The sequence below is a fragment of the Triticum urartu genome, chromosome 7, assembly GCF_003073215.2.
Source record: "Triticum urartu cultivar G1812 chromosome 7, Tu2.1, whole genome shotgun sequence".
NCBI classification, from domain to species: Eukaryota; Viridiplantae; Streptophyta; class Magnoliopsida; order Poales; family Poaceae; genus Triticum; species Triticum urartu.
Window position 1 is genome coordinate 6,667,726 of NC_053028.1, and position 14,690 is coordinate 6,682,415.

The window sequence follows — 14,690 nt, forward strand, 5'->3', positions numbered from 1 at the left end:
CTCTACGATCAGATCGTAGAAACTTTATTTTCTTGTTACGATGATTTTTCACTTCACTCTGAAATTCTTTGAACTTTTCAAATGTTTCAGACTTATGTTTCATCAAGTAGATATACTCATATCTTCTCAAATCATCTATGAAGATCAGAAAATAATGATACCTGTCGCGAGCCTCAATATTCATCGGACCACATACATCAGTATGTATGATTTCCAACAAATCTGTTGCTCGCTCCATTGTTCCGAAGAACAGAGTCTTAGTCATCTTGCCCATGAGGCATGGTTCGCAAGCATCAACTGATTCATAATCAAGTGATTCCAAAAGCCCATCAGCATGGAGTTTCTTCATGCGCTTTACACCAATATGACCTAAACGGCAGTGCTACAAATAAGTTGCACTATCATTATTAACTTTGCATCTTTTGGTTTCAATATTATGATTATGTGTATCACTACGATCGAGATCCAACGAACTATTTTCATTGGGTGTGTAACCATATAAGGTTTTATTCATGTAAACAGAACAACAATTTATTCTCTTACTTAAATGAATAACCGTATTACAATAAACATGATCAAATCATATTCATGCTCAACGCAAACACCAAATAACACTTATTTAGGTTCAACACAAATCCCGAAATTATAGGGAGTGTGCGATGATGATCATATCAATCTTGGAACCACTTCCAACACACATCGTCACTTCACCCTTAACTAGTCTCTGTTTATTTTGCAACTCCCGTTTCGAGTTACTAATCTTAGCAACTGAACTAGTATCAAATACTAAGGGGTTGCTATAAACACTAGTAAAGTACACATCAATAACATGTATATCAAATATACTTATGTTCACTTTGCCATCCTTCTTATCCACCAATCACTTGGGGTAGATCCGCTTCCAGTGACCAGTCCCTTTGCAGTAGAAGCACTTAGTCTCAGGCTTAGGACCAGACTTGGGCTTCTTCACTTGAGCAGCAACTTGCTTGCTGTTCTTCTTGAAGTTCCCCTTCTTCCCTCTGCCCTTTTCTTGAAACTAGTGATCTTGTCAACCATCAACACTTGATGTTTTTCTTGATTTCTACCTTCGTTGATTTCAGCATCACGAAGAGCTTGGGAGTTGTTTCCGTTATCCCTTGCATATTATAGTTCATCACGAAGTTCTACTAACTTGGTGATGGTGACTAGAGAATTCTGTCAATCACTATCTTATCTGGAAGATTAACTCCCACTTGATTCAAGAGATTGTAGTACCCAGACAATCTGAGCACATGCTCACTAGTTGAGCGATTCTCCTCCATCTTTTAGCTATAAAACTTGTTGGAGATTTCATATCTCTCAACTCGGGTATTTGCTTGAAATATTGACTTCAACTCCTGGAACATCTCATATGGTCCATGATGTTCAAAACGTCTTTGAAGTCCCGATTCTAAGCCGTTAAGCATGGTGCACTTAAACTATCAAGTAGTCATCATATTGAGCTAACCAAACGTTCATAACGTCTGTATCTGCTCCTGCAATAGGTCCGTCACCTAGCGGTGCATCAAGGACATAATTCTTCTGTGCAGCAATGAGGATAAACCTCAGATCACGGATCCAATCCGCATCATTGCTACTAACATCTTTCAACACAATTTTCTCTAGGAACATATCAAAATAAACATATGAAAGCAACAACGCGAGCTATTGGTCTACAACATAGATATGCTAATACTACCAGGACTAAGTTCATGATAAATTAAAGTTCAATTAATCATATTACTTAAGAACTCCCACTTAGATAGACATCCCTCTAATCCTCTAAGTGATCACGTGATCCAAATCAACTAAACCATGTCCGATCATCACGTGAGATGGAGTAGTTTCATTGGTGAACATCATTATGTTGATCATATCTACTATATGATTACAGCTCGACCTTTCGGTCTCCAGTGTTCCGAGGCCATATCTGCATATGCTAGGCTCGATCAAGTTTAACCTGAGTATTCTGCGTGTGCAAAACTGGCTTGCACCCGATTGTTAGATGGACGTAGAGCTTATCACACCCGATCATCACGTGGTGTCTCAGCACGAAGAACTTGGCAACGGTGCATACTCAGGGAGAACACTTCTTGATAATTAGTGAGAGATCATCTTAAAATGCTACCGTCAAACTAAGCAAAATAAGATGTATAAAAGATAAACATCATATGCAATCAAAATATGTGACATGATATGGCCATCATCATCTTGCGCCTTTGATCTCCATCTCCAAAGTACTGTCATGATCTCTATCGTCACCGGCATGACACCATGATCTCCATCATCTTGATCTATATCAATGTGTCGTCACACGGTCGTCTCGCCAACTATTGCTCTTGCAACTATTGCTATCGCATAGCGATAAAGTAAAGCAATTATTTGGTGCTTGCATCTTATGCAATATAGAGACAACCATAAGGCTTTTGCCAGTTGCCGATAACTTTAACAAAACATGATCATCTCATACAACAACTTATATCTCATCACGTTTTGACCATATCACATCACAACATGCCCTGCAAAAACAAGTTAGACGTCCTCTACTTTGTTGTTGCAAGTTTTACGTGGCTGCTACGGGCTTAAGCAAGAACCAATCTCACCTACGCATCAAAACCACAACGATAGTTTGTCAAATAGACTCCGTTTTAACCTTCGCAAGGACCGGGCGTAGCCACACTTGGTTCAACTAAAGTTGGAGAGACAGTCGCCCGCAAGCCATCTATGTGCAAAGCACGTCGAGGGAACCGGTCTCGCGTAAGCGTACGCGTAAGGTTGGTCCGGGTCGTCTCGTCCAACAATACCGCCGAACCAAAGTATGACATGCTGGTAGGCAGTATGACTTATATCGTCCACAACTCACTTGTGTTCTACTCGTGCATATAACATCAACATAAATAACCTAGGCTCTGATACCACTGTTGGGGAACGTAGTAATTTAAAAAAATTCCTACGCACACGCAAGATCATGGTGATGCATAGCAACGAGGGGAGAGTATGATCTACGTACCCTTGTAGATCGCAACGGAAGCATTGACACAACGTAGAGGAAGTAGTCGCACGTCTTCTTCCCGATCCGACCGATCCAAGCACCGTTACTCCGGCACCTCCGAGTTCTTAGCACACGTACAACTCGATGACGATCCCCGGACTCCGATCCAGCAAAGTGTCGGGGAATAGTTCCGTCAGCACGACGGCGTGGTGACGATCTTGATGTTCTACGTGCAGGGCTTCGCCTAAGCACCGCTACAATATGATCGAGGTGGAATATGGTGGCAGGGGGCACCGCACACGGCTAAGGAACGATCTTCACTATCAACTTCTGTGTCTAGAGGTGCCCCCTGCCTCCGTATATAAAGGAGGCAAGGGGGAGGGGTGCGGCCAGCCCTATGGAGGCGCAGGAGGAGTCCTACTCCTACCGGGAGTAGGACTCCCCCCCAATCCTATTCCAAATAGGATTCCCAAGGGGGAAAGAGAGAGAGAGGTGGCCGGCCACCTCTCCTAGTCCTAATAGGACTAGGGGAGGGTGGAGGCGCGCAGCCCACCATGGGAAGCCCCTTTCACCTTTCCACTAAAGCCCAATAAGGCCCATGTGGCTCCCGGGGGGTTCCGTAACCTCCCGGTAATCCGGTAAAATCCTGATTTCACCCGGAACACTTCCGATGTCCAAACATAGGCTTCCAATATATCAATCTTTATGTCTCGACCATTTCGAGACTCCTCGTCATGTCCGTGATCACATCCGGGACTCCGAACTCCTTCGGTACATCAAAACATAAACTCATAATAACTGTCATCGAACGTTAAGCGTGCGGACCCTACGGGTTCGAGAACTATGTAGACATGACCGAGACACGTCTCCGGTCAATAACCAATAGCGGAACCTGGATGCTCATATTGGCTTCCTACATATGCTACGAAGATCTTTATCGGTCAAACCGCATAACAACATACGTTGTTCCCTTCATCGGTATGTTACTTGCCCGAGATTCGATCGTCGGTATCTCCAATACCTAGTTCAATCTCGTTACCGGCAAGTCTCTTTACTCGTTCTGTAATACATCATCTCACAACTAACATATTAGTTGCAATGCTTGCAAGGCTTATATGATGTGCATTACCGAGAGGGCCCAGAGATACCTCTCCGACATTCGGAGTGACAAATCCTAATCTCGAAATACGCCAACCCAACATCTACCTTTGGAGATACCTGTAATGCTCCTTTATAATCACCCAGTTACGTTGTGACGTTTGGTAGCACCCAAAGTGTTCCTCCCGTAAACGGGAGTTGCATAATCTCATAGTCATAGGAACATGTATAAGTCATGAAGAAAGCATTAGCAACATACTAAACGATCGGGTGCTAAGCTAATGGAATGGGTCATGTCAATCAGATCATTCAACTAATGATGTGATCTCGTTAATCAAATAACAACACTTTGTTCATGGTTAGGAAACATAACCATCTTTGATTAACGAGCTAGTCAAGTAGAGGCATACTAGTGACACTCTGTTTGTCTATGTATTCACACATGTATTACGTTTCCGATTAATACAATTCTAGCATGAATAATAAACATTTATCATGAAATAAGGAAATAAATAATAACTTTATTATTGCCTCTAGGGCATATTTCCTTCACATAATTCTTTCATACATGTCACTCTTGATTCATTGCATATCCCGGTACACCGCCGGAGGCATTCATATAGAGTCATATTCTGTTCTAAGTATCGAGTTGTAATTGTTGAGTTGTAAGAAAAATAAAAGTGTGATGATCATCATTTTTAGAGCATTGTCCCAAGTGAGGAAAGGATGATGGAGACTATGATTCCCCCACAAGTCGGGATGAGACTCCGGACGAAAAATAAAAAAAAGAAAAAAAGAGGCAATGAAAAAAAGAGAAAAGGCCCAAATAAAAAAATGAGAGAAAAAGAGAGAAGGGACAATGTTACTATCCTTTTACCACACTTGTGCTTCAAAGTAGCACCATGATCTTCATGATAGAGAGTCTCTCATTTTGTCACTTTCATATACTAGTGGTAATTTTTCATTATAGAACTTGGCTTGTATATTCTAATGATGGGCTTCCTCAAATTGCCCTAGGTCTTCGTGAGCAAGCGAGTTGGATGCACACCCACTTAGTTTCTTTTGTTGCGCTTTCATATACTTATAGCTCTAGTGCATCCATTGCATGGCAATCCCTACTCACTCACATTGATATCTATTGATGGGCATCTCCATAGCCCGTTGATACGCCTAGTTGATGTGAGACTATCTTCCCCTCTTTTTGTCTTCTCCACAACCACCATTCTATTCCACCTATAGTGCTATATCCTTGGTTCACGCTCATGTATTGCGTGAAGATTGAAAAAGTTATGAAAAAATTAGAGTATGAAACAATTGCTTGGCTTGTCATCGGGGTTGTGCATGATTTAAATACTTTGTCTGGTGAAGATAGAGCATGGCCAGACTATATGATTTTGTAGGGATAACTTTCTTTGGCCATGTTATTTTGAGAAGACATAATTGATTTGTTAGTATGCTTGAAGTATTATTATTTTTATGTCAATATGAACTTTTGTCTTGAATCTTTCGAATCTGAATATTCATACCACAATTAAGAAGATTTGCATTGAAATTATGCCAAGTAGCACTCCGCATCAAAAGTTCTCTTTTTATCATTTACCTACTCGAGGACGAGCAGCAATTAAGCTTGGGGATGCCTGATACGTCTCCAACGTATCTATAATTTTTGATTGCTCCATGCTATATTATCTACTGTTTTGGACTATATTGGGCTTTATTTTCCACTTTTATATTATTTTTGGGACTAACCTATTAACCGGAGGCCCAGCCCAGAATTGCTGTTTTTTTTGCCTATTTCAGTGTTTCGAAGAAACGGAATATCAAACGGAGTCCAAACGGAATGAAACCTTCGGGAACATGATTTTCTCACTGAACGTGATCCAGGAGACTTGGACCCTACGCCAAGGCATCAGAGAGGCGGTCACGAGGGTGGGGGGCACGCCCCCCCCTTAGGGCGCGCCCCCTGCCTCGTGGGCCCCTCGGAGCTCCACCGACGTACTTCTTCCTCCTATATATACCTACGTACCCCCAAACGAACAGATACGGAGCCAGAAACCTAATTCCACCGCCGTAACTTTCTGTATCCACGAGATCCCATCTTGGGGCCTGTTCCGGAGCTCCGCCGGAGAGGGCCGTCATCATGGAGGACTTCTACATCATCATAGCCTCTCCGATGAAGTGTCGGTAGTTTACCTCAGACCTTCGGGTCCATAGTTAGTAGCTAGATGGCTTCTTCTCTCTTTTTGGATCTCAATACAAAGTTCTCCCCCTCTCTCGTGGAGATCTATTCGATGTAATCTTCTTTTTGCGGTGTGTTTGTTGAGATCAATGAATTGTGGGTTTATGATCAAGTCTATCTATGAATAATATTTGAATCTTCTCTGAATTCTTTTATGTATGATTGGTTATCTTTGCAAGTCTCTTCGAATTATCAGTTTGGTTTGGCCTACTAGATTGGTTTTTCTTGCCATGGGAGAAGTGCTTAGCTCTGGGTTCGATCTTGCGGTGTCCTTTCCCAGTGACAGAAGGGGCAGCAAGGCACGTATTGTATCGTTGCCGTCGAGGATAACAAGATGGGGTTTATTTCATATTGCATGAATTTATCTCTCTACATCATGTCATCTTGCTTAAAGCGTTACTCTATTTTTAACTTAATACTCTAGATGCATGCTGGATAGCGGTCGATGAGTGGAGTAATAGTAGTAGATGCAGAATCGTTTCGGTCTACTTGTCACGGATGTGATGCCTATATACATGATCATGCCTAGATATTCTCATAACTATGCTCAATTTTGTCAATTGCTCAACAGTAATTTGTTCACCCACCGTAGAATACTTATGCTCTTGAGAGAAGCCACTAGTGAAACCTATGGCCCCCGGGTCTGTTCTCATCATATTAATCTCCATCACTTTAATCTTGCTTTGCTTTTTACTTTGCCTTTTACTTTTCACTTTGCATCTCTATACCAAAAATACCAAAAATACTATCTATCAGATCTCACTCTCGTAAGTGACCATGAAGGGATTGACAACCCCTAATCGCGTTGGTTGCGAGTAGCTATCGTTTTGTGCAGGTACGAGGGACTTGAGCGTGGCCTCCTACTGGATTGATACCTTGGTTCTCAAAAACTGAGGGAAATACTTACGCTACTTTGCTGCATCATCCTCTCCTCTTCGGAGAAAACCAACGCAAGCTCAAGAGGTAGCAATCATTGACCATAGGAAGTACGTGATTACCAGTACGCATGGCAGGCTTCTTCTGGTGATCTGCCTCGCCTTTAAAATGCTTGCCTTTCTTTCGACATTGATGGTTGGTCGGAAGAAATCGACGATGGCCCAGATACACATTCTTCCTGCATTTGTCCAGGTATATACTTTCGGTGTCAGCTAAACAGTGTGTGCATGCGTGGTATCCCTTGTTTGTCTGTCTTGAAAGGTTACTGAGAGCGGGCCAATCGTTGATGGTTACAAACAGGAACACGTGCAGGTTAAAGTCCTCCTGTTTGTGCTCATCCCACACACGTACACCGTTTCCATTCCACATCTGTAAAAGTTCTTCAAATAATGACCTTAGGTACACATCAATGTCGTTGCCGGGTTGCTTAGGGCCTTGGATGAGAACTGGCATCATAATGAACTTCCGCTTCATGCACATCCAAGGAGGAAGGTTATACATACATAGAGTCACGGGCCAGGTGCTGTGATTGCTGCTCTGCTCCCCGAAAGGATTAATGTCATCCGCGCTTAAACCAAACGATACGTCCCTTGGGTCACCTGCAAACTCAGCCCGGTACTTTCTCTCATTTTTTCTCCACTGCGACCTATCAGCGGGTGCTCTCAACTTCCCGTCTTTCTTACGGTCCTCTCTGTGTTATCGCATCAACTTGGCATGCTCTTCGTTTCTGAACAGACGTTTCAACCATGGTATTATAGGAGCATACCACATCACCTTCGCAGGAACCCTCTTCCTGGGGGGCTCGTCGTCAACATCACCAGGGTCATCTCGTCTGATCTTATACCGCAATGCACCGCATATCGGGCATGCGTTCAAATCCTTGTACGCACCGTGGGAGGATGCAGTCATTAGGGCATGCATGTATCTTCTGCACCTCCAATCCTAGAGGGCATACGACCTTCTTTGCTGCGTACGTACTATCGGGAAATTCGTTATTCTTTGGAAGCTTCTTCTTCAATATTTTCAGTAGCTTCTCAAATCCTTTGTCAGGCACAACATTCTCTGCCTTCCACGGCAGCAATTCCAGTACAGTACCGAGCTTTGTGTTGCCATATTCGCAATTGGGGTACAACCCTTTTTTGTGATCCTCTGACATGCGATTGAGCTTCAGCTTCTCCTTTTGACTTTCGCACTGTCTCCTTGCATCAACAATGACCCGGCAGAGATCATCATCATCGGGCACATCGTCTGGTTCCTGATCTTGATCTTCATCAGCTTCCCCAGTTGTAGCATCACCGTATTCAGGGGGCACATAGTTGTCATCGTCCTCTTCTTCTTCGTTGTCTTCCATCATAACCCCTATTTCTCCGTGCCTCATCCAAACATTATAGTGTGGCATGAAACCCTTATAAAGCAGGTGGGTGTGAAGGATTTTCCGGTCAGAGTAAGACTTTGTATTCCCACAATTAGGGCATGGACAGCACATAAAACCATTCTGCTTGTTTGCCTCAGCCACTTCAAGAAAATTATGCAGGCCCTTAATGTACTCAGAGGTGTGTCTGTCACCATACATCCATTGCCTGTTCATCTGCGTGCATTATATATAATTACGTGTGTCAAAAGTAAGAAAATTAGACAAGTATCTATCTAAAGTAAGAATTTTTTTTCTTTCAGAAAGAAGATAAGAACAAGAGGCTCACCACAGTGGTGTCGGCGACGAGATCGGTGCGGGCGATCGACGGCGGTGAAGACGGGGACGGGACTTGACAGACCGCTAAACCTAGACAAATCTCGGGAAAAATGAAGCTCGGAGGTCGATTTTCGAGAGGAGAAAGCTTAACTAGTGTGGCTCGGGAATTTCATCGAATACCTCATGTGCATAGGAGGTGAGCTAGAGCACCCAAATGCCCTCCCCTCGCCGGCCAGAAAAAACAGAGCACTGTGGAGTGCTCTGCTGCGGCGATGGGGTATATATAGGCAACTCATTTGTCCTGGTCCGTGGCTGGAACCGGGACTAAAGCCCCGCCTTCTGTCCCGGTTCGAGCCACGAATCGGGACCAATGGATGTGGGCCAGGAGCGAGGCCCATTGGTCCCGGTTCGTGCCAGGAACCGGGACAAATGGGTCCAGACGAACCAGGACCAATACCCACGAGGCCTCGGCCGGCCACCTGGGCTCACGAACCGGGACATATGCCGCCCATGGGTCCCGGTTCGTGACTGAACCGGGACTAATGGGCTGGCCAGGCCCAAACCAAAGCCCTATTTTCTACTAGTGGCGGACGCCGATCTGACCGATTGGAGGTATATCACGTAACCATTTCCCTATACGCATACTTGTTAATTAAGTACTCCAATTTACATGATGCATACCTTACACTGTTCAACCTTTTGATGCAAAATAAAATAAAAACCCTAGGCCTGTTTTTTGAAACAAGTATCCTAGACCTTTGTTATCATGTCGTCTACAAAGTATACTTATGGTAGAAGAAGTAAAGGAAAGGGAACAACGTGTGGTGGTAGAATCGCAGACAGGAGCTATTGATTTCTTTTGTCAACAGTAATATTGGATCATTTGCCTCATTGGTGCTTCGACGAACCCAAATGATGATTGATGAGTTGGGTCTTGGGGATACATATATCTTGCCAAAGGAAGAGGAACCAACTAATGGGAATTGGGAATGTTAAGAAGAAGGAAATATTGACATAAACATCGGCAATAACAATATATACATTTTTCTGCGGGAAAACAGTGTATACATCAGTGATAAGACTGGTAACATTGTATCCATAGATTTTGCTTATTATTGTTATGACATTTATACTAGGGGGCCCCAAGTTTTGGGTGCGCCCCGTGCCCCTGGAATTTCAGGACCGGCCCTGTGCGTAATTCAAACATCTCTCGAGACCAACATAATTCGTTCCTACCCAAGTTATGTGATTTGATGATCGACAAATACCAAGGTTGGAGAGATTATTAATTATGCATATGTTGGAGGGTTCTGTTTTTCATATAACAACAATTTATTTTTTATTCTCGTTGAAATAGCAAATTCACATGAACTCTGACAGTCTCTACTGGGCTGTCATGACTCAGCCGTAAAACCAATTTTTCAGCAAACCCAAAGTGCAGAAGGAAACCCACAAGAAAGAAAGAAGAAAAAAATCAAATCTCTGCAACATCAAAAGAAAATTCTTTCTAGTGCTCGGCTGAGGCACTAGAACTAACTTTGTGCAGCTCACTGAAATAACACTTCAGTTCTTAGTGCTCGGGTAAGGTACCCAAAGCACATGTAGCAAACAGGCTGGCTCACATATGAACAAACATCATTCGGACCAGCTGGTCATTGACATTTTCATAGTATAAAAAGGACATATAAAATCTTGCTGTGCTAAATGGGAAATGGGAAAACGAGTTTGAACAGTAACTGGAAACGGGCTGAGATACACTTGGCCTCGGGCATAACCAAGGAATGCAAAAACCATGAAGCAAGAAAATAAAGTTCAGACCCATCATAATGCTGAAATTAAAGATCTCTCGAGACCAACATAACTTTTACCTAATAAAGTTATGAGATTCTACAATGACAACTACCAAAGGATGGACAGATTCTTGCAAGTCTTTGCAATAACAGAATCTTCTTCGAATAAAATATAGCAGTAATGTAACACGATAATCATCATCACCGACGCAGAGACAACATGCTGGGGATAACCCACATAGGTCGCACCCTTGGGCCGCAGTCCATGGTAACAAACACATTTGACGTGAGTTCGGAGCCATCTCTCCGCCATTGCTTGCCCAACTCAAGTGTAATCCAATGTTTAGACGTCCTGTAATAGCAGTATATGCAGTTGCTCCTCCCTCCCCATTTCTCTGGATTAATGCAAGACAATGCCTGACTTCTTGGATCCCTGCTGATGAATATCGCCCAATTCTCCAACTTCTCCATCTTTAGCCATAATCCAGGCTCAGTCGATAGGTCAAGGCGGAAGACTTCGAAGGTTCTCCCCATTATTCCAGCAGTTCTTCGAAAGCCAACCAAGAGAAGCATATCACCACATGCCACTAACCATGCGTCTAAAAAACGCCGTTCCCTGATCATGCTTGACTCCATAACTAGGAGTTCTTGTATTCTTATCTGGGGTGTAAAGTCCACTTTGAAGAGCCTGCGATCAGAGTCCATGCCAAACACTTTCCCTTGGAAGATCACGATTTGCTTGATTGTTCCACGATAAAGAGAATGTCCCACCCAAGATTGGCTTCCAACACGCCAAAACAGATTTTGTGATCCGGCTTCGATAATGAGATGTGAGTTAGGTGATGAGAGAGGAGCTGTGAGCGCACCGTAGATGAGCCCAGTGCTTTCCAAGACCGGCAGTTGTGGAGATGAGACACTAAAGCGTGTGAACACATCAAAAACGACACATGATTTATTGCTGGAAAAAATAAGATGACCGTAGGAAGCCCCACTGAAGCCGAACCATTCTCTAGGACTTGGTGAGGCATTATTTCCACAAGACCACCATAATATTGGAATCTCAAAGTACTTGTAGGTGGTGTCTTGATTGGCTATATCAGTGACATGACATGAGCATGTGGGCACCATGAACTTTTTTAAGGGGCCTGGATGTGGAGAGTGCAAAGAGAAATCAGGTTGGAGAAGGAGAGGTGGGAATGATGCTGCCAAGGTATATTTGCATGAACATGAAGAAAACACGGCACGCCAAGAACGGCAAGTGGCTTCAAAGGCAAGAAGATTATGGAAGGAGCTGAGTCGAGCAATGATAGAGTCTAGCAGGCCATCCGGAAGGTCTGCCCAGCCTCGGAATCTGTTGGACATGGCAGAGGCACGGATATAGCAGCACTTGCTCTTGCAAATAATTGCAATCCTCTTCTGCAACAGATAGAAGACACACATTAAAAGTATACAACGAGCAACACGCAGAGGGAGTAGTTGTAAGCAGAGAGATGCACTAAATATAAAAGCAACAGATATAAATCAGTAAGAAAATAAAATAAAAAATGTCTAGTGCATGCATGGATCCAGACGAGCTAGTTGTAAGCAGAAAGAGATGCACTAGATTAGAAAATACAGTACTAAACTACAGTGGGTCAGTAAACCAGCAAGATATCGATAACATTGGCTCGGCGCGGACTATTTATCAACAAAAAGTAAAAACCAGATGCAACATTATTTCTGAGAAAGAGGCCTCCGGCATAAACCATAGAAGAGCGTGGCAATCGGAGCCTCGCCGCAAATTAAGTCCCCCGCCCACGACAGTGCAAAATTTGCAATCCGATCAAAAACAAGTGGAATTAGATATAGGGTATTTTCTTGGGAATTACATAATGCTCTACAACACGAGAATGTATCGACATAATTAAGCGGGATTACTGTATATATTGGTATTCTCTTGGCTTCCAGATCTGGCTACCCAGCAGCAAGTCACCAAGGAATTGAGAACTTCTGATCGTCAAATCCTAACCTAGGGTTCTTGCGGGAGGGTATCCATAGTTCTTCTGGCAGGTAAGAGCATCTCCAATAGCTTGTCTATATGGATGTCTATACTCGTTTTCCATGACGTGAGCCCAAAACAGGCGTCCAACAACTTGTCTATATGGTTGTCCTATACACATCCTCTAAATCGACCTCGACAATGTCCACGACTGGACATTTTGAAGGAGTTGTCTAAACTCAGCTGTAGTCATGATTTCTTCCTCTCCCCAGCAATGGCCCACCTGTCATGGTCCCTGTATATAGACATTCTGATGCAAAACTGGACGTGTATATAAGGGAATCTTTTTAGACCATTGTCTATATGAATATATAGACATCCAAATATACACATGCTATTGGAGATGCTCTAAGGAACCCCAAGCCTGAGCTACTGGCAGGGACGGGGAGGAGAATGAAAAAGGATGAAGCTGAGATATGGAGCGTGTGGACATACCTGAAGGCGAGTCGACGGCGATCATATGGTGGCGGCCTCCGGCTCCCGTTCCGGTAGGTATACCAATCTTTTTTTTGAGAGAGAGAACGGTATGTATACCAATCGGCAGCATCAACCCGCCAAGTGGGCCAGACCGTGTACGGGCCGGACATCTTTCTATGAGTTGGCTGGGCTGGGCCGTCGTTGCGCCCAATCCCTTCTCGTCTCTCTCCAGTCTTGCGGCTACTGATTCTAACCATTGAATGCCTAAAAAAAAGATTCTAACCATTGAGAGAAAATCGTGAAAATCCATGCTCAAAGTTTATACAATGAACATCAGTCATAAATGTGGGTGTTGTGAGTGTGTTCATACAATGAACATCACTGTTTCAAAGTTCAAACTCATTTTTGTACATTTTTTTTATCTCTCTCTCATAAAATTTTCATATAGCAGCAAGGGATTTTAGATGAAGTGGTCAATGCATATGTGTTTAACTTGTCCTAGCTAACTCCTTTCATTTGATGATTTAGCTACTAAACTCTTCCATGCATTTGTGGCCTTCCTTTATTTATGTGTTATGTCTAGGTTCGCGCACTTGGCGTTTTTTCTTCTAGGGGTCATCAGTGTGCTCTCTCTCCCCCTTAATTGCTTTCCCACGTCTTTTTTTTTTGCTTATGTGGCAAGCTTAGCACATATACACCATGGAGCACTGTGAAAGGCCTAATGGCATGACAAAGAGGTGGCTCCCACAAAAGAAGAAATTGGTCAAAGGAGACGACAACAAAGTGAAGACCTGACTGCAATCATTAGTGCCACAACCACAATTCCACAAAACTTAGTGACAGTCTGTGAATATCGAATTCGGATAATTGCACATATCAGTTTTTCCTAGAAAACTCTATAGGAGTTTACCAAAGCAAAAATCTGGAGTGTGTTCCAGAATATAGCAAAACTATGTAGTTACATGTCAGAGTAAATTGTTCAAAACCACCACATTTGTGGTTAGGGTATTCCTTTACCACCGCTTTTGCCAAAAATCTCAAATCACCACCACTTCTGCAACAAATGAGTAACAAATTCCTTTGATTAAAAAATGAACCGCAACTAATCATAAAACTGACCAGTTGAACCCACATGTCGAGCCAACGTGGCATAACCATGTGAACAATACACAATCAAGTCCTTGTAACTTTTAAAAAGAGAGCAATCGAGCCGCCGCTGCTGCTGCCGCCTGCCGCTGCTATTGGCTGTCGCTCTTGCTGGCAGCTTCACTGCTTCTGCTCCACTACTGGTCGTTGTTGCTACTGGCCGCGGCGGGGGCTCCCCATGGCCATGGCGCCGGGAGCAGGAGGGGCGGCAGGGGTTCCCGATGGACATGGCGCGTAGCGGCGGGGGCTCCCCATGGACATGGCGCGCGACCGCGGGTGCTGCCCATGGCGGCTGGGGATCCCGATGGACATGGCGTGCAGCAGCA